The 19,754-nt window shown below is 42.8% G+C and overlaps 1 long non-coding RNA gene across 1 annotated transcript; it reads right to left on the bottom strand.

The window, feature by feature from the left end:
* Nucleotides 1–14,827: 14,827 nt before the first annotated feature.
* LOC148005089 (uncharacterized) lies at nt 14,828–19,226 on the bottom strand. Its single transcript, XR_015622232.1, has 2 exons — nt 19,093–19,226; nt 14,828–16,594 (listed from the first exon to the last, which is right to left on the bottom strand). It is a non-coding gene; the product is annotated as an uncharacterized LOC148005089 (long non-coding RNA).
* Nucleotides 19,227–19,754: the final 528 nt, after the last annotated feature.

The following is a 19,754-nucleotide window of genomic DNA, read 5'->3' as shown; positions in this document are numbered from 1 at the left end:
TTTAGTCCCAAGGAGCTCTGGGGAGTCTGTTGGTTGATATTGATGTGGTTTTTCTAAATAGTCGTTCCAGAAATATGTGAAGGTTTATAAGGCTCAAACATTGTTGTCTTCACAGTGAAGCTGGCCTGTGTGTTATAGCAGGGAACTTCTTTGGGACATGACAGACAAGGTAGACAAACACTTAAAGGTAACTGCAAGCTAAGCCTGAGGCTCATGAAGTGGTCCTCCATTGGTCACTTCATTGTTCATGTCGTCGTCATCATCAGAGTCAACGTCCAAGACGTCTCCTGATCCTGTTAAAAACAATGATGTTATTCATCAAAGGAAAAATCGACCAAGATGAACTCTCAATCCTAAATATCTATGCCCCAAATACAAGGGCACCTACATACATAAAAGAAACCTTACTAAAGCTCAAAACACACATTGCACCTCATACAATAATAGTAGGAGATTTCAACACCCCACTCTCATCAATGGACAGATCATGGAAACAGAAATTAAACAGAGACGTAGACAGACTAAGAGAAGTCATGAGCCAAATGGACTTAACGGATATTTATAGAACATTCTATCCTAAAGCAAAAGGATATACCTTCTTCTCAGCTCCTCATGGTACTTTCTCCAAAATTGACCATATATTTGGTCAAAAAACGGGCCTCAACAGGTACAGAAAGATAGAAATAATCCCATGCGTGCTATCGGACCACCACGGCCTAAAACTGGTCTTCAATAACAATAAGGGAAGAATGCCCACATATACGTGGAAATTGAACAATGCTCTACTCAATGATAACCTGGTCAAGGAAGAAATAAAGAAAGAAATTAAAGACTTTTTAGAATTTAATGAAAATGAAGGTACAACATACCCAAACTTATGGGACACAATGAAAGCTGTGCTAAGAGGAAAATTCATAGCGCTGAGTGCCTGCAGAAAGAAACAGGAGAGAGCATATGTCAGCAGCTTGACAGCACACCTAAAAGATCTAGAACAAAAAGAAGCAAATACACCCAGGAGGAGTAGAAGGCAGGAAATAATCAAACTCAGAGCTGAAATTAACCAAGTAGAAACAAAAAGGACCATAGAAAGAATCAACAGAACCAAAAGTTGGTTCTTTGAGAAAATCAACAAGATAGATAAACCCTTAGCCAGACTAACGAGAGGACACAGAGAGTGTGTCCAAATTAACAAAATCAGAAATGAAAAGGGAGACATAACTACAGATTCAGAGGAAATTAAAAAAAATCATCAGATCTTACTATAAAAGCCTATATTCAACAAAACTTGAAAATCTGCAGGAAATGGACAATTTCCTAGACAGATACCAGGTATCGAAGTTAAATCAGGAACAGATAAACCAGTTAAACAACCCCATAACTCCTAAGGAAATAGAAGCAGTCATTAAAGGTCTCCCAACCAAAAAGAGCCCAGGTCCAGACGGGTTTAGTGCAGAATTCTATCAGACCTTCATAGAAGACCTCATACCAATATTATCCAAACTATTCCACAAAATTGAAACAGATGGAGCACTCCCGAATTCCTTCTATGAAGCCACAATTACTCTTATACCTAAACCACACAAAGACACAACAAAGAAAGAGAACTTCAGACCAATTTCCCTTATGAATATCGACGCAAAAATACTCAATAAAATTCTGGCAAACCAAATCCAAGAGCACATCAAAACAATCATCCACCATGATCAAGTAGGCTTCATCCCAGGCATGCAGGGATAGTTTAATATACGGAAAACCATTAACGTGATCCATTACATAAACAAACTGAAAGAACAAAACCACATGATCATTTCATTAGATGCTGAGAAAGCATTTGACAAAATTCAACACCCCTTCATGATAAAAGTCCTGGAAAGAATAGGAATTCAAGGCCCATACCTAAACATAGTAAAAGCCATATACAGCAAACCAGTTGCTAACATTAAACTAAATGGAGAGAAACTTGAAGCAATCCCACTAAAATCAGGGACTAGACAAGGCTGCCCACTCTCTCCCTACTTATTCAATATAGTTCTTGAAGTTCTAGCCAGAGCAATCAGACAACAAAAGGAGGTCAAGGGGATACAGATCGGAAAAGAAGAAGTCAAAATATCACTATTTGCAGATGATATGATAGTATATTTAAGTGATCCCAAAAGTTCCACCAGAGAACTACTAAAGCTGATAAACAACTTCAGCAAAGTGGCTGGGTATAAAATTAACTCAAATAAATCAGTAGCCTTCCTCTACACAAAAGAGAAACAAGCCGAGAAAGAAATTAGGGAAACGACACCCTTCATAATAGACCCAAATAATATAAAGTACCTCGGTGTGACTTTAACCAAGCAAGTAAAAGATCTGTACAATAAGAACTTCAAGACACTGAAGAAAGAAATTGAAGAAGACCTTAGAAGATGGAAAGATCTCCCATGCTCATGGATTGGCAGGATCAATATAGTAAAAATGGCCATTTTACCAAAAGTGATCTACAGATTCAATGCAATCCCCATCAAAATACCAATCCAATTCTTCAAAGAGTTAGACAGAACAATTTGCAAATTCATCTGGAATAACAAAAAACCCAGGATAGCTAAAACTATCCTCAACAATAAAAGGACTTCAGGGAGAATCACTATCCCTGAACTCAAGCAGTATTACAGAGCAATAGTGATAAAAACTGCATGGTATTGGTACAGAGACAGACAGATAGACCAATGGAATAGAATTGAAGACCCAGAAATGAACCCACACACCTATGGTCACTTGATTTTTGACAAAGGAGCCAAAACCATCCAATGGAAAAAAGATAGCATTTTCAGCAAATGGTGCTGGTTCAACTGGAGGTCAATATGTAGAAGAATGCAGATCGATCCATGCTTATCACCCTGTACAAAGCCTAAGTCCAAGTGGATCAAGGACCTCCACATCAAACCAGACACACTCAAACTAATAGAAGAAAAACTAGGGAAGCATCTGGAACACATGGGCACTGGAAAAAATTTCCTGAACAAAACACCAATGGCTTATGCTCTAAGATCAAGAATCAACAAATGGGATCTCATAAAACTGCAAAGCTTCTGTAAGGCAAAGGACACTGTGGTTAGGACAAAACGGCAACCAACAGATTGGGAAAAGATCTTTACCAATCCTACAACAGATAGAGGCCTTATATCCAAAATATACAAAGAACTCAAGAAGTTAGACCGCAGGGAGACAAATAACCCTATTTAAAAATGGGGTTCAGAGCTAAACAAACAATTCACAGCTGAGGAATGCCGAATGGCTGAGAAACACCTAAAGAAATGTTCAACATCTTTAGTCATAAGGGAAATGCAAATCAAAACAACCCTGAGATTTCACCTCACACCAGTGAGAATGGCTAAGATCAAAAACTCAGGTGACAGCAGATGCTGGCGAGGATGCGGAGAAAGAGAACACTCCTCCATTGTTGGTGGGGTTGCAGACTGGTACAACCATTCTGGAAATCAGTCTGGAGGTTCCTCAGAAAATTGGACATTGAACTGCCTGAGGATCCAGCTATACCTCTCTTGGGCATATACCCAAAAGATGCCCCAACATATAAAAAAGACACGTGCTCCACTATGTTCATCGCACCCTTATTTATAATAGCCAGAAGCTGGAAAGAACCCAGATGCCCTTCAACAGAGGAATGGATACAGAAAATGTGGTACATCTACACAATGGAATATTACTCAGCTATCAAAAACAACGACTTTATGAAATTCGTAGGCAAATGGCTGGAACTGGAAAATATCATCCTGAGTGAGCTAACCCAAACACAGAAAGACATACATGGTATGCACTCACTGATAAGTGGCTATTAGCCCAAATGCTGGAATTACCCTAAATGCCTAGAACAAATGAAACTCAAGACAGATGATCAAAATGTGAATGGTTCACTCCTTCTTTAAAAGGGGAACAAGAATACCCTTGGCAGGGAATAGAGAGGCAAAGATTAAAACAGAGACTGAAGGAACACCCATTCAGAGCCTGCCCCACATGTGGCCCATACATGTACAGCCACCCAATTAGACAAGATTGATGAAGCAAAGAAGTGCAGACTGACAGGAGCCGGATGTAGATCGCTCCTGAGAGACACAGCCAGAATACAGCAAATACAGAGGCGAATACCAGCAGCAAACCACTGAACTGAGAATAGGACCCCCGTTGAAGGAATCAGAGAAAGAACTGGAAGAGCTTGATGGGGCTCGAGACCCCATATGTACAACAATGCCAAGCAACCAGAGCTTCCAGGGACTAAGCCACTACCTAAAGACTATACATGGACTGACCCTGGACTCTGACCTCATAGGTAGCAATGAATATCCTAGTAAGAGCACCAGTGGAAGGGGAAGCCCTGGGTCCTGCTAAGACTGAACCCCCAGTGAACTAGACTGTTGGGGGGAGGGGGACAATGGGGGGAGGGTGGGGAGGGGAACACCGATAAGAAAGGGGAGGGGAGAGGGGGATGTTTGCCCGGAAACTGGGAAAGGGAATAACACTCGAAATGTATATAAGAAATACTCAAGTTAATAATAAAAAAAAAAGAATTTACAGAGGAAAAGCAGTACTTTAACAAAAAAAAAAAAAAAAACTCAGGTGACAGCAGATGCTGGCGAGGATGCGGAGAAAGAGGAACACTCCTCCATTGTTGGTGGGATTGCAGACTGGTACAACCATTCTGGAAATCAGTCTGGAGGTTCCTCAGAAAATTGGACATTGAACTGCCTGAGGATCCAGCTATACCTCTCTTGGGCATATACCCAAAAGATGCCCCAACATATAAAAAAGACACGTGCTCCACTATGTTCATCGCACCCTATTTATAATAGCCAGAAGCTGGAAAGAACCCAGATGCCCTTCAACAGAGGAATGGATACAGAAAATGTGGTACATCTACACAATGGAATATTACTCAGCTATCAAAAACAACAGCTTTATGAAATTCGTAGGCAAATGGTTGGAACTGGAAAATATCATCCTGAGTGAGCTAACCCAATCACAGAAAGACATACATGGTATGCACTCACTGATAAGTGGCTATTAGCCCAAATGCTTGAATTACCCTAGATGCCTAGAACAAATGAAACTCAAGACGGATGATCAAAATGTGAATGTTTCACTCCTTCTTTAAAAGGGGAACAAGAATACCCTTGGCAGGGAAGAGAGAGGCAAAGATTAAAACAGAGACTGAAGTAACACCCATTCAGAGCCTGCCCCACATGTGGCCCATACATATACAGCCACCCAATTAGACAAGATGGATGAAGCAAAGAAGTGCAGACTGACAGGAGCCGGATGTAGATCGCTCCTGAGAGACACAGCCAGAATACAGCAAATACAGAGGCGAATGCCAGCAGCAAACCACTGAACTGAGAATAGAACCCCCGTTGAAGGAATCAGAGAAAGAACTGGAAGAGCTTGAAGGGGCTTGAGACCCCATATGTACAACAATGCCAAGCAACCAGAGCTTCCAGGGACTAAGCCACTACCTAAAGACTATACATGGACTGACCCTGGACTCTGACCTCTTAGGTAGCAATGAATATCCTAGTAAGAGCACCAGTGGAAGGGGAAGCCCTGGGTCCTGCTAAGACTGAACCCTCAGTGAACTAGACTGTTGGGGGGAGGGCGGCAATTGGGGGAGGGTTGGGAGGGGAATACCCATAAGGAAGGGGAGGGGGGAAGGGGGAGGGGGATTTTTGCCCGGAAACCGGGAAAGGGAATAACACTCGAAATGTATATAAGAAATACTCAAGTTAATAAAAAAAAATGAAAATAAAAAAAAAAGAACAATGATGTTAGTAGGAAAGGAAATCATGAAGTTTGGGTCCTGGGGGAGGAAAAGAAAGGAGAAAAAGGAAAAGCAGAGCCAGGAGAAGCAGCAATGGCAGCAGCCACGTCCCCAAAGCATGACAAATGAGCCCTGTAGGCTTCAGAGCAGGAAATCCCCCAATTTCCCAACAGAAGTATTATGTTGAGCCCACTGCCGTATATGGAGACCAAAGGTAGAGTCTGCCCTGAGTCTACAATGCACCAGAAGCCTGGAGAAAAATAGAAAGCTGAGCCAGTGCTCCAGACACACTGCAGCCAAGTTGAAGCAACGTGACGAGAGTCTCCTAGAACGCGTGTGGAATCTACCTAGATCTCTCATTCCCCCATATCGGCTGGCCTGTTCTAAACCCTGCCCCTTCCTCCCAGCTATGTATAAAGCTCTTCAGGAATGCACCATGACAAACGCTATTGCAACTCAGCTCCCTGTTGTAATCACCTCTGATTCAATGGAGAGATGTAGCCTTGTTTCCTGGTTGATGTCGCAGGCTCCCAGTCCTGCTTTAATAGCTAGACAGTGGTTTTTTTTCCCTCCATAAAACATAGATAATTATATCAATATCAATAGTGTCAAGTACTGCTGTGAAGGTTAAAGAGTTGATGGACTTATGTTTGAAACTGGAGTTTAGCTACGTGGCAGTGTTTTCTCATACAGTTCTGGTTCTCAACCTAGCAGGGCCGTAATGCTACTAATGATACTAGTGATACCAATATCACTAATAAATAACGTTTGGAATTGCCTGACTTGGTCATTGACACATTTCTTGCAAATTTCTTTTACTACTATTGTCACTACCGAAGTCATGATCCCTAAATCCAGCATTTGGTAATGGAAAAGAAGTGTGATCTAGTATCTGAGAGCTAAAACCTTTACCTTTACTGGGCTATGGTCCCCCTAACTGTGCTTTCTAAGACCCAGTTTGGAAGTTCATACATGGAGAGTGATTCTGCTTCTCCACCCCACAGGTCAGTCAGCAGCCATGGTTTGAGACCTCTGAATCTGTATCTGTTACAAGCACTGCAGGAATGTGCGGCAGTGTCAGAGGGTGAGGAAGCACGGCTCTGGAAGAGAGCACTTCCTCAAGGTGCAGAGGACTGTGGCTTTCCCAGGTGACTCAGCCTTCCGTTCCACTGGTTTCTCTCCCCGCTTCAAGTAGCCCCTCAAACACGGAATCCATATAACATACAAAGTAATTTCTTAGGAGACATTTGGTTCTGTTGGTGTTGGGAGAGGCCATTTTACAGTGGCGATGCATGGGTAGTAGGAATAGCTGTGCAAGCTGGATTTACCAGTCAGTTTTCCTTCCCAGAGAAACTGTGCTGTTTACCCTTCACAGATGAGGTAACTGGAACAGCAAGCAGTTAAGCATTTTGCCCAACTTCATAATAATAGCATAATAACAGAGCTATGATCCAAGTCTGTAAGGACATAATGCAAACCAGGCAGTGGTGCCACCAGCCTTTCATCACAGCACCTGGAAGGCAGAGGCAGGTGGATCTCTGTGAGTTCGAGGCCAGCCTGATCTAAGAGTGAGTTCCAGGACCAAAACAAACAAACAAACATAAAGAGGAGCCCTTTGCTTCATTTCCAGTAGCTTCCAACATTAACAAAGTGGGAGGAGGTAACCTGGAAAAGTTTCTGAAAATCCAATGCTTGGTGCCCCAAACAATCATTCTATCTCAATAGCTTGCTTGATTGGGCCTCGTAAAACTGATCTGCCGATGGACACCCCATGTAAGTCTGATGCAGGTGGTCTGAGCTCACACTAGGGAAGCACGACTCAATTTGCCTCACTTTGATTTTGAATCTCTCCAGCCACAGTGTATAAAAAGGTTTATAAATCCCAAATATTTCCTATGTCACGGTGCTTTTTAAAGGTTCAAAAGTTGCGTAATCAACATGCGCTCTAAGGAAATCTTGACTCCAGTTATCTCTACCAATGACAGTGAATACACAAGTGTTTCCCTTTGGGGTTAAGTCTGCAGCAGGGATAAGGATTAATAGTGTTACGAGGCCAGTGGTAGGCCTTGCTTTCTAGCAGTGGTGCATGGGTGGCACACACTTTTTTTTACATTATCTAGCAACTGGAAATTACCTTCAGGTTCATGAGCAGAAGACACAGACTTCACATTTTTCATTGCTTTAAAATGGCTACAAAAATCCTTCAAATATCCACAGTGCAGATGAACAGATAATGATGGAGATTTATAGGACATGATATCATCAATAAAGGAGTACGTGTGTGAAGTCAGAATAGCAAACTACTTTCAAACAAAATCTGACCTTGATCATCCCCTGTATGTGCTGGAAAGGACTTTTGGCCCAGACAAACCTCATAGTTCTCTTTCTAGAAGCCCAGATCATACACCCAAGCCATGGTCACAAGATAGTCGAGGAAATAGCCATCAAAAATCAACTGAATAGGAGGAGAACTCTGGATATGACAGCAAGCCAAAATATGGGTGTCAAAATAGCCCACTCAGAAATGAACACCAGGAAATAGTGCCAGGGTGTTGGCCGTTAAAGAATCAAACTGGGCAGGAAGGCCAGGACAAGTGATGTAAAGCAAACCATTCCAATCTCAAGCAGTCTGTACCTCAGTTTCCCCACCTGTCAACTCGGTGGGGGTGGGAGGGAGAGAACCCTTAGCTTTCTGACTGACTTGCCAAGACAGAGCTCTTGCCACGGGACCTGGCACAAAGGCATGTGGTAACACTTGGAGAATGTTGTCGCTCCAAGAGCAAATAAGTTAGAAGTGCTGGGGAGGCATCAAGGAGTAATCAAAGGGAAGAGAAACTGTTAAGCAGTGTTCTTCAGGAGTATTTTGACAGCCCTGACACTGCTCACATTAGCAAAATGCCTACCTTTAAAACGAGCGGCTGCACAACGACCCAATCATGTAGAGGCAGGAGTCATTTACAGGGTAGTCAGCCTGGTGTGCGCACCTTTCATTAATGCTTCAGACAACAAATTTGACCTAAATACAAATGAGTTCACACCAGGCATCTCCGAGATGGCAGGGTACTGTGCTATAGGAAGGCCGAAGAAATCTGCTTGTGTTCTTTCTACAGCAAACTCCCGCTAATCAAAGGTAAAAGATTCTCTGCGGCCCTGCTTCCCAGGTACAAAGCACTATTTCTCTGATTAATGACCTGGGAACCTGCAATAACTGCAAAGCCAACATTGTCTGGTTCTAACGGAGTCAGCTACCTTCACCCAGGTGTTAAGCCAATGTCCTCATCCCGGGAGCTGTTTGGTAATTAGAAGAACCAGCAGGTGTCTGCACTTGCTACCGTTCCTGGTAGCTAAGCATATGTGTCAAGTCCCTGTTGGGGGGAGAAAGAGGGTGAAATAAACGATCCTCCTAAGCCATAGCAAGGTCAGCTCCTTCTGCAAAGACGGGACCACCTTTCTGCCTCTGTGTCAGGCACCGTCCTTGCTCCTCGTCAAAACCCTCCGTTTGTCTTGGAGCTGGCTTTGGCACGTCGACTCACATTTAGCGTCACCTCCGTTCAAGAACTTCTGTCCGGCAGCCCTTGCAATGTGCTGTGCTCAGGGCCCTGGTGACCTGATGGTCTGTAATTGGAGTCTCCCCATCTTGGGTCTTAGCACATTCTCTCAGGCCCCATTTTGAGTTTCAAGGGAACGCTCAACTAAGCTGATGAGGTGACTCTGCCTGAGTGCAGTGAATGCCTACCTATTATATTAGCAAAGGGCTAATTCCACATTAACCCTCTTCCCACAGAATACATTCAGAGCTCTGCTGAAAGACTAGCCTAGCTGGGGTAGGGGCGAGCTCAGTAGGACTTGCCAAATTCTTTGTCTTAAATATTTTTCTTACAGTCCAGTGTGGCAGAGTCAGGAAGAGATTCGCTAGATTGGTTTGGAAGTAAGTTAAGTCCCAACATACCCCCAAATACTGCTTGGCTGGTAACAGTTCCCTAGTGGAAGTGTCATTGCTCCCAGAAATTTGAATTCATTTTGTTCTTATACTGGCTTGGTCTAGGAAAATATTTTAGGACACTAAGTGTGACAAAACAGTCACATTGCATTGAGGACTTCTACAAGATAGCAAAATAAATTTGAACCCTAATTCTGCTCTCTCCAGTAGGCCTCTCAAAACAAAACAATGACCACACACACACACACACACACACACACACACACACACACACATGCACACACATCGATATACTTATAACATGAAAGAACTGTATGAAAATCATCAGATGATGGTATTGTCTAACAAATGGTTGTGCTATGCAATATGGATAGAGAGCAGTGACAGGAACAGTCGAATGGACACGTGATCCAGTGTTCTGCATGTATTACTTCAGATGCTCTTTCACATGCTAAGAAGACAAAAACCTCACAGAGATGAGGAAAGGAGCTGAAAGCTGTAGAGAACAGAGGGACAGTCGACTGGTTCATGCTATTAGAAACGTTCAGGCTCCCGCAAGCTGCTAGACAATGCTTCAAAGACAATAAAACAAAACCCTGGCAATCTGGTGAAGTTTGGGCTAAGTGACTTGCGCAATCCCAACCATTCTAGATTCCACAAGTCTACTACCTCAGGGATTGGGAGTCATCACAAAGCACCAGGTTATCTTTGTATGTCGAGATTTGGTTTTTTTTCTGCAGTGAGCAAACACCGTGGTAAGTATAAGTCTACGCAGCAGTGGAAAAAGACATTGGAGATGGCTGAGAGATTAGAATCCTAGTCTGTCTCCTATGATACATAAATTTTAGGCAGCAGATAATTTCCTTAGCTAAATGGCTGTGCCCCCTATGAACTTGCCCATTTAACAAATGCTCTCATCTCAAAGTCTGTATAAATGGCCTTTAGCGTCATTAAAATAAATGCAGGCACACCTACTGGTCAGCAGGTCTGCACCACATGTCAGGGTGAGGGGGAAACAGAGCAGGAGGTTCGAGCGTGGTGTGCTTCCACTGAGGAGAGATGATTAAATTTCTCGCAGCGTAACTTTGAGGTTACAGGGAACCAGGATGTCTTAAGAGACAAAAGGGGGGATGACACGACAATTTAAAGGAGAGTTAATAGTTACAGCTGGGGACAGTTGGGGTGCTACAGTTGCCGGCTTGCACACAGAACACCTTGTTAAATTTTAATTTCAGATCAACCGAAAACATTTCTTTTAGTGCAAACAGACCCGAGACTCACTGGCGATTAGTTTTATGGTGCATGTAGGGCATGACTTACCCCGGAGACTGGAAACATGGCATTGCTTCCCCGGTAGAAAGGAAAATACGGTTATTCCACTTTTTGAACTAAAATGCAGTATTTTTCTCTGCAGCCTGTCTTACTGCATGGCATGCCGTGCACTTGTCTACTGTTCGTCATTCCCCCACCCCCTTCTAGAATATTACAGCAAGGAAAGCTGTCTGTCGTTGAACTCTGTTGTATCCCTGCCATAGCAGCCGTAGATGGCATGAAGGAGATACCTAATAAATATCCCTTGACTGGATGAATAATAGTGAAATAAATGAAGGCAGGAAGTGATTCCTTTTCTCCTCGTGACTGACACTTGTGGTAGACGGTTGGTTGTTATTTGTTGAAATATGAACACAGTGGCATAAACCCTACTGTGGCACAGCACTCACACTACATGGAAACGGGGAAACAGATCAGTAAAACAAACCCAGGCACTGGAGAAATGGCTCGGCAGGGAAGAGCAAGCAGTGACTGCTCTCCCAGAGGACTGGGTTTCAATGCCTAGCACTCATATGACAGGCCACAGTTGTCCATAAGTCCATTCCTGGCCTCAGAAGGTTCTGGAGGAACATGGTTCACAGACATAAAAGCAGGCAGACACTCCTGAAATTAAAATAAAGGAAGAAAATCAAATGAAATATAAACATAATCAGTGAGTAATGTAAATTTAGCACTGCAATGCTAACAAATCCTAGGCCACCTCTGTTAAGCCCCTGGCTCTTCAAGCACTTGCCAGCCACAAGTCTGCAGTGGTGACACCATGGAGGGGACATGTAGGAGCAAGAATTGAGGGGAGCAGAGCCTCTGGTCCGCTGAGCCTCCAGAATATTCTAGTTCTTGGCCCTCGGGACCACCTCTCTTTACAGCCCACATCTCCTCAGAATGTGAACATGGCTGACTTTCTGTGGCATGGATCATTCCAAATTGTTGTCCAGTCTTGTAGGTCTACTGTGGAGACAATAGAGGGACCAAGTTGGGGGAGAGCATGCACTGACCTACGAGGACTAAAATCAGAAGCGTTTTGCCCACCACTTGTGGAAGTCAGGGATTACTGGGAGGTTTTCAAGAGCAATCAAAACTACATGTGGGGCACTGTCCTGCTATGGCCTCAGGAGAAGTCTGCACAAAGCCAGAGCTCGTACAAATAAAGTCAGCTCTGGTGTGTGTCAGCCTGTCTTACATGCTCTCCATCATGAGGGATGTGTGTGTGTGTGTGTGTGTGTGTGTGTGTGTGTGTGTGTGTGTGTCGATCGATGAATGATAATTGACAGGGAGGTTTGAGATAGGAGAATCTCAGCAAAAAGTCAGATGGGCCTTCGACTACATTACCACTGTGGCACCAAGACCCTTATCACTCCGCTGTAATAAAGTAAGCATAGCCCTAAAGCCTTCTGGCTGTACAGGTCACACCAGACTGCTGCAAACAAAGAGAAAACATTGACAGTAAAGATAGCGCTTTCTCTCAGATGGTACATTTGCGCCTCTGGCTTCTTATTTTTCTACTTTTTCATGCCATCTCATGACTTTTGAGGTTTTCCAATTCCATGATCAGTCACTGTCTTTGTGTACTTGTGATGTGCAGACTTAACACTCTTAGGAAAAGAAAGAAAAGGGGAAAGGGATGCAGAGAAAGGGCAAGACAGGGAGGTTAAGCAAACAGGGGAAATGTGTAAGATATAATTGATTCGATGTCAGCTGTTAGAAGAAAGAAGAAAGAAATGAAAACCTTTTTAAAATTTAGAAATCTTGCCATGTGCAACTTGCTAAAAATCTTCATTCCTTCTTTCCTATGAAAATAATGGTTTTATTTGAACACTTGATTTGCATGTGCTCTGCTCTCTCGATGAGGGTAATAAAGTCGAATAAAACATTGTTCAACAAATATCGCCTGCACATCTCCTCTATGTCAGACCTGGAAATGCCACAGCAGATACAGAACCAGGTAAGATACAATCTTTGATGCTGGAGAAGTCGCTCAGTGGCTAAGAATGAGTGCTACTCTTGGGGGCAACTGGGTAGCTCGCAACCACCCGTAACTCTACCTCCAGGGAATCGGACACCACCTTCTGAATCCTGCAAACACTGCACTTATGTCCAAAGGTCCACACACAGTTATACTCACATATACACATCACTTTACAAAATAACAAAAATCAATATGCCTAAATACAACAATTTTACTAGTTCTTTGAAAATGTCACACAGCAAGTTTGACCACATTCATCCCCCAGTCCTTTCCCTAACTCCTCCCCTTCCCGCCCCAACCCACTTACCCCTTTCCAACTTTCCAATACTTTTTAAATAACCCAGTAAGCCCCATTTATGCTACCCCAGTTCTCATGGAGCCAGCCACTGGACTGTAGTCAACCTATCAGAGGCCACAACTTAAAGACAAGTGATTCTCGCTCCTTCAGAAGTCATCAGCTGTCAATAGCTTCTCAACTGGGAATGAGATTCACGAGCCCCTTTTCCCATCCTGTGATACAGTATGAACTGGTTTGATTTTGTACTGGTCTTCTGCAGGTACAGCTGCCGTGATTTCTAGAAGACACGGTTTGCGTCTAGACTTCCATGACTGCTGCCATCTTCCAGACTTTCTGCCACCCTCTCCTCATTCTTATTTCTGAGTCGTGAGCTAATATAGATGTCCTGTTTGTGGCTGAGCACCCTGCCACTGACACTTTCCATAATGATCATCTTGAGTCACTGCATTCCCCACCATTCAGTGAAGAAGCAAAACTAAACGAAACCACAAAACCCTCTAATAAGTTTTATTCTATGGATACAGAGACCTTAAAGTGTAATTTTATGCCATGTCCACTATCGGAATAATAGTAGTAGGCTTACCCCTGTGGCTCAGAGGCTACCCAACTATAGGTCCTTGGCCAGTTTTAAGTAACAGGCAGAGTAGGGTCTTAAATCCAATAAGAAAGTAGTTGGTTTAGTCCCTGGGAGCTCTGGTTGGTTGGTATTGTTCTTCTTGTGGGATTGCACACCCCTTCGGCTCCTTCAATCCTCTCTCTAACTCCTTCATTGGGGATCCCGTTCTCAATTTAATGGTTGGCTGAGAGCATCCGCCTCTGTATTTGTCAGGCTCTGGCAGAGCCTCTCAGGAGACAACTGTATCAGGCTCCTGTCAGGTTGTACTTCTCGGCATCAGAAATAGTGTCTGTGTTTGATGGCTGCGTGTATATGGGCTGGATCCCCAGGTGGGGCAGTCTCCGGATGGCCTTTCCTTCAGTCTCTGCTCCAAACATTGTCTCCGTGTTTCCTCCAGAGTACACATGGACAGACTCATGGCTCCAGCTGTATATGTAGCAGAGAATGGCCTAGTTGGGCATCAATGGGGGGAGAAGCCCTTGGTCCTGCCAAGGCTTGATGCCCTAGTGTAAGGGAATGTCAGGGCAGGGAGGTGGGAAGGGGTAGGTGGGTGAGGGAACACCCTCATAGAAGCAGGGGGAGGGGGAGGGGATGGGGGTTTATGGACAGGAAACCGGAAAAGGGGATAACATTTGAAATTAAATAAAAAATATCCAATTAAAAAAACTAAAGAATAAAGAAAGTAGTTGGCTACTCCTGTGGTATTCATGCCATTGTTCTTCTATGGACTTGTCTTACCACACCAATCATTACTAGTTGTTTACAGGGTTCACAGGGAGAGGAGACTACTGAGGACCCCCTCCACACCCCAGAAACCTACATTACACCATCCAGGACTGGGAAAGTCAGCCATGTACACATACTTTTAAAAATAGAAAATATTTAAATTTATTTAAAATAAATCAATAAAGGATTTGGACCTTGCCGTGCTGGAGTTTCCCACTTGGACAGATATTCATACCCAGACTTTATCTGCTCGTTAAATATGAGGCCAGGGCCATGACTTCTTTTTCTTTCAGCATATATACATGCCAAATTCAGAATGAGTTTGCTACTATTCATGGAATTTCCAATCCAGAACTTCTTTTTTTTTAACCAGGAATTTAGAAGACAATCAGGTATAATTAAAATGTCGCTTGGATTTCTTAACTAAAGCAGACTAACAAGTGAGCTAGCTGGATATAGAAGGGGTTTTTTATAACAATATAACCTATGCTTTCCCGGGCCTCATAAACTCTCCGAGATGGCTGTGTCTTATTCACAGATAACACTGCAAGGAGAAACAATTCTTTGTTTACTGATGCCTTAGAAGGCATTGGAGTGGATATCTAAACAGGAACAATAGGGAGAAGGAAAGGGCCAAGGGTTCTATAACCTACTCAGGACAGCATTTATACCCCTAGCCTTGGACTTCTCCCGTCCTGAACATATAGAGCTGTGACTTCCTTTCTCAGAGCCTCAGTCTTCTGTCTTTCCTGTCTGTTCAGTTATCCATATCAGGGAATGAGCCCAGCAATTTCCTAGACAACCACTCCCGTCCCCATTGGAGGCCTCATGCTTATGAATCTCATAAGCTCTATAAGAAAATACATAATTACTAATTAAGACAAAGTTTGGGGTGTGTGATGACACATATTTAGGTCCTAGTAATCAGGAGGCTGAGGCAGGGGGATCATTGAGTTGGAGACAAGCCTGGGCTACCTAGTGAGGCCTTATCCTAAAAAAGAAAAGAAAATAGTATTGGAAAAAGCGCACAGTGATGAAGCTATTTTCATAGACCCATCCAAACAGAAAAACACAGCCAAAGGTCTGGATGTCAGTCCATTGTCTTACCATCTCCCCCCGGGTTGGATAGTGCAGGGGTACTGAGCTGTAACACATCATAAGGTAATTCTCACACTCAACAGGTCCCGGGGAAGGGACATGCTGTCCTTCTCACTTTAATGACAAGTTGAAGACCGTGAGGTCATTAGGCAGGATTTGAAACCACTCTCCGACTTCTTAACTCAAAAGATTATGCTGCGAGTTTTGTGTGTGAGCTCTGAGGTGTTAAGTCCTTCCATGTTGGTGCAGCCTACAAACCTGATAATGTTTCTAATTACATTATCCAGGCTAGTGATTAAAAAAAAAAAAAAAAAACAATCTTATCCGCTGACAGTGTTAGCCCAGGTGCATAGAGATTAAGCCAATAGTACTATAAAAGCCACTCCTTATCGACGTGAACACCGTGTGAAATGAAATGAAGTAAAATAAAACAAAAATATACAGTGTTCACCGCGTTCCCCTTTGGCACACTGCCCTAAGGACATGGGACTCTTTTATATGATCGTTTCTTCAGAGAAGTTCTGGTGAGCCACGGACTATCCTCGGGTCGAACCCCTGCTCAGGGGCAGTTTTGATTCCTTTATGGTCCCATATCAGAGGCATTCCGTTTCCCTGGCAACATCTTGGCGTTAAACTCAGAGCGAACTGATTTATGAGAGGCCGTTCACATTCAGCATCCTCGTGGCTTCGCTTCCATAGCTGATATTCTTCTGAGACTTTATGTACATAAATAACTTCAACAATATGACTCATAGACCACGTGGTAAATTTCCTCCTCAGTACGTTCCAGTCCTTGGGTTCAACTCCTAGCACCAAAAATTAATTAATTAATTAAGTAAGTAAGTAAAATTAAAAATTCAAAAACATTTCCCACAAGGCTCTGAGTTCAATCACCAGCACTGAAAAAAAAATTGTTTCAGAGAATATTTCACACTGGGACACTGTTAATCACAGTGCATTTAAACCTCACACTGGGAGAACATCTGGTCTCTATCATTTAAGGATCTATATGCATTTACTAGTCTGCCCTGTGATGTGTTCAACAAATGAGCAAACTTTACAGGTTCTTTGGTCACTAATTCTGAATTCATGTATTAAACGCAGTCACGATTAATAAGTATACGCTCCCACTATCCTAGAGAACTAGAGAATTTAAGAATTCTAACTTCATGCTATTGTTCCAGCCAGTTTATGTCCTTGACAACTCCCCTTGACATCTTAAAGGACACTGAATAATAAGCTGTCCTTTAAGTGATGCTTAGTGAAGAAAGTAACAACACTTCAGCAATGGGATATCTTTGCATTGCTTCGTGCTGTGGTACTCATGAAATACTGCTCGTGGCAAGTAATAATAAATATAACCAGAGATACAACGACTGCTAATGCAAAAGTATTTACGCAATGGATCCTATGCCCCGTCTTCCAACAGCGAGAGGAAATAGTCCACGGTGTGAGTGTGACTACACTACACACACCCCTGCGTGAGGAAGAATGGCAAGATGTGCAAAGATTCATTGTAGCAAGTTAGAACTAAGCATCTCCTAGTGCTGTTCCTTGCCCCTTGCTAATCTAGCCTCATTCTAAAGGGAAAAAAATAGATTTATATATTGAAGGAGTTCTAATACAGAAAATTCCAAACATAATGAATTTTGGAAACAAAAAGAATAAGTAATGATCATTTTTATGCAAACTTCCAAACGGCACCTAGCAAATTCCTACCCACCACTTACACCCCAGCCCAATTGCTGCCTCAGTTTCGATACTTTTAGTGCTTGCATACATGTGGGTGGGTGTGTGCACATGTGTGCACACACACGCACAGAACCTAAATGAATATTTTTATACACACTTTACTTGGGCTCCCATTGCACCTGGCCTATCATATATCTCCCTCAGTACCCTTAAGTGGCATATTGGAATTGTTTATAAATATGTCTCCCTTCACGTTCACAAGCCCATTAAGAGTAGAAATTACACCCATATATTATCAACTTTGTATCCCAAATGTCCAACACAATAACTGGCATGAGACAAACCAGCATTTAATGCATGTTTGTTAAATTTCTCAAATAATTAAATTAAATTAGAATTGATGATCGCCTCATTTCTCATCTCTGCCAGAGCAATTGGATGGGATTGATCTGATACTTTTCACACTTGACTTCATTAAGTCAGTCTAATACTTGAATTTTATAGTTCTCAATTATTTCTGAATACTTTACTTGACATTACTTTGACCTAATCATGTATATTTTTATGAACGTGATTACCTCTCATTTGTATGGATGAATGGAGGGAAATGAAGGGAGGGGGAACCTATCATTACATGGCAAGACGAATGCCAGCTACAGCCTCAAAGCATGGGCCAAATCCTGCAGCTTGAATATTCCTAAGTAGGCCATTTAAGCTCACCAAGCCTCAGTTTTCTGATTTGTAAATTGATGATAAAATGCTTTCCTCTAGGTATGGCTGTGGGGATCAGCGATTCTATACAAAGCTCTGACAGGCCACCTGTGCACAGTGTGGGCTCCATAAATCATAGCCACTATAAAGTACTTTCTATGCTATACATCACTTTGTAAATGATAGCTATAACATTACCCCTACACTTGGCCCTTTATATTTAGATATATCATAATAGTAATGGGGGGAGCTAAGAAGATTTTAAAATGGCTATTTTAAAACCCAATTCTAACGATAATTCAAGAAAAAAATACAGAAAAGAAATACAAAGCACACCCAATTGGTTTTGGCTATATTCACATTCACTGGAGATGAACAAAGCTATCCCATAATTGAGTCTTGTCCTCATCTAACTCATTTAACTGCCCAGCTCTTTCTACTTGGGCAGTGCCTATCCTGCTTACACAAGTCTCCTTTGCACCAGCACTTCTCATCCCTCAGTTCCCCACTGCCTTAGTCTAGTGAAATTGCTATAACAAAATACCATAGACTGGATTGCTTACAACTTATAAAAATGCATCTGGCAATTTCTGGAGGGTGAGAAGTCAAAGATCGATGCCTCCAACAGAGTCTGTGTCCGTCAGGACCCACCTTCTTATAAATGCTGCTATGACTGTGTCCTTAATATAACTTCCATGACCCTTTTATAAAGATGATCATCCCGTACTCACGAGGCTTCAGAGCTCAACCACCCCTCCAAAGTCTGATCCCTAAATATGGAGAATTAGATTTTAATATGTGAAATGAGGAAGGAGACAAGGCATCCTCCAACCCTCAGCTGCAATGGTGGCTTCTCTGAGGACAGTTGGGAATGCCAAGAGCTAAATCTAATATCAGTTACCTTGCAGAAATCCATGAGGTGTCCAAAGAGAAGTGAAAACGCAAACTGGAACTGCATTAATAGCCCACAAAACCTGTTCTCCGTTCTAATCTCTGCTTCTTCCCTCGGTCTAATTCATTGTCAGGGAACTGACTGTTTTTTGCGTCCCAGGGTTCTTTCTTCAACTCCAACCCCTCCACTTCCCATACTCCTGCCCACGCTCAGTTTCCATGTGTTCATCCTGGCCACGAATAGAAATTAATTGAATCGCTTGTGTACCTAGTTCTCATCAACATTGGTATGTAGAAGATTAAAGTGGGACGTGCTATCAACGTGGGTGCCACGCAGGTTCTTGTGGGCAAATGATCAGACCTCAGGGACAGTGATGAGCACAGAGGGGTTCCTGCACAGAGAACAAGTTGGTCAAGATAAGGTAATGAAGGGTGTGGAACTGGAAATGATTAAGTGATAGCAGAGTCAATCCAATCAAGTTATATGGATTTTAATATCTTTCACTGGTCTCCCCTCCAATGGCAGTGTGGCATCCAAACCATCAATAAGTACTGAGACTGGTTCCATTTACGCTTATTTGTTCTTCCTTCTGTCAGCTGAGCTAGCTCTAATTAGTTACTTTTAATCAGTGGGGAAGATTATTGTGTAGAATGGCCAGGCCTGCTTCTCAG

The sequence above is a fragment of the Rattus norvegicus genome, chromosome 6 (genome assembly GCF_021556685.1).
Source record: "Rattus norvegicus strain SHRSP/BbbUtx chromosome 6, alternate assembly SHRSP_T2T, whole genome shotgun sequence".
NCBI classification, from domain to species: Eukaryota; Metazoa; Chordata; class Mammalia; order Rodentia; family Muridae; genus Rattus; species Rattus norvegicus.
The sequence above is the reverse complement of the archived record's forward strand: the minus strand, read 5'-3'. Positions and strand labels throughout refer to the sequence as shown.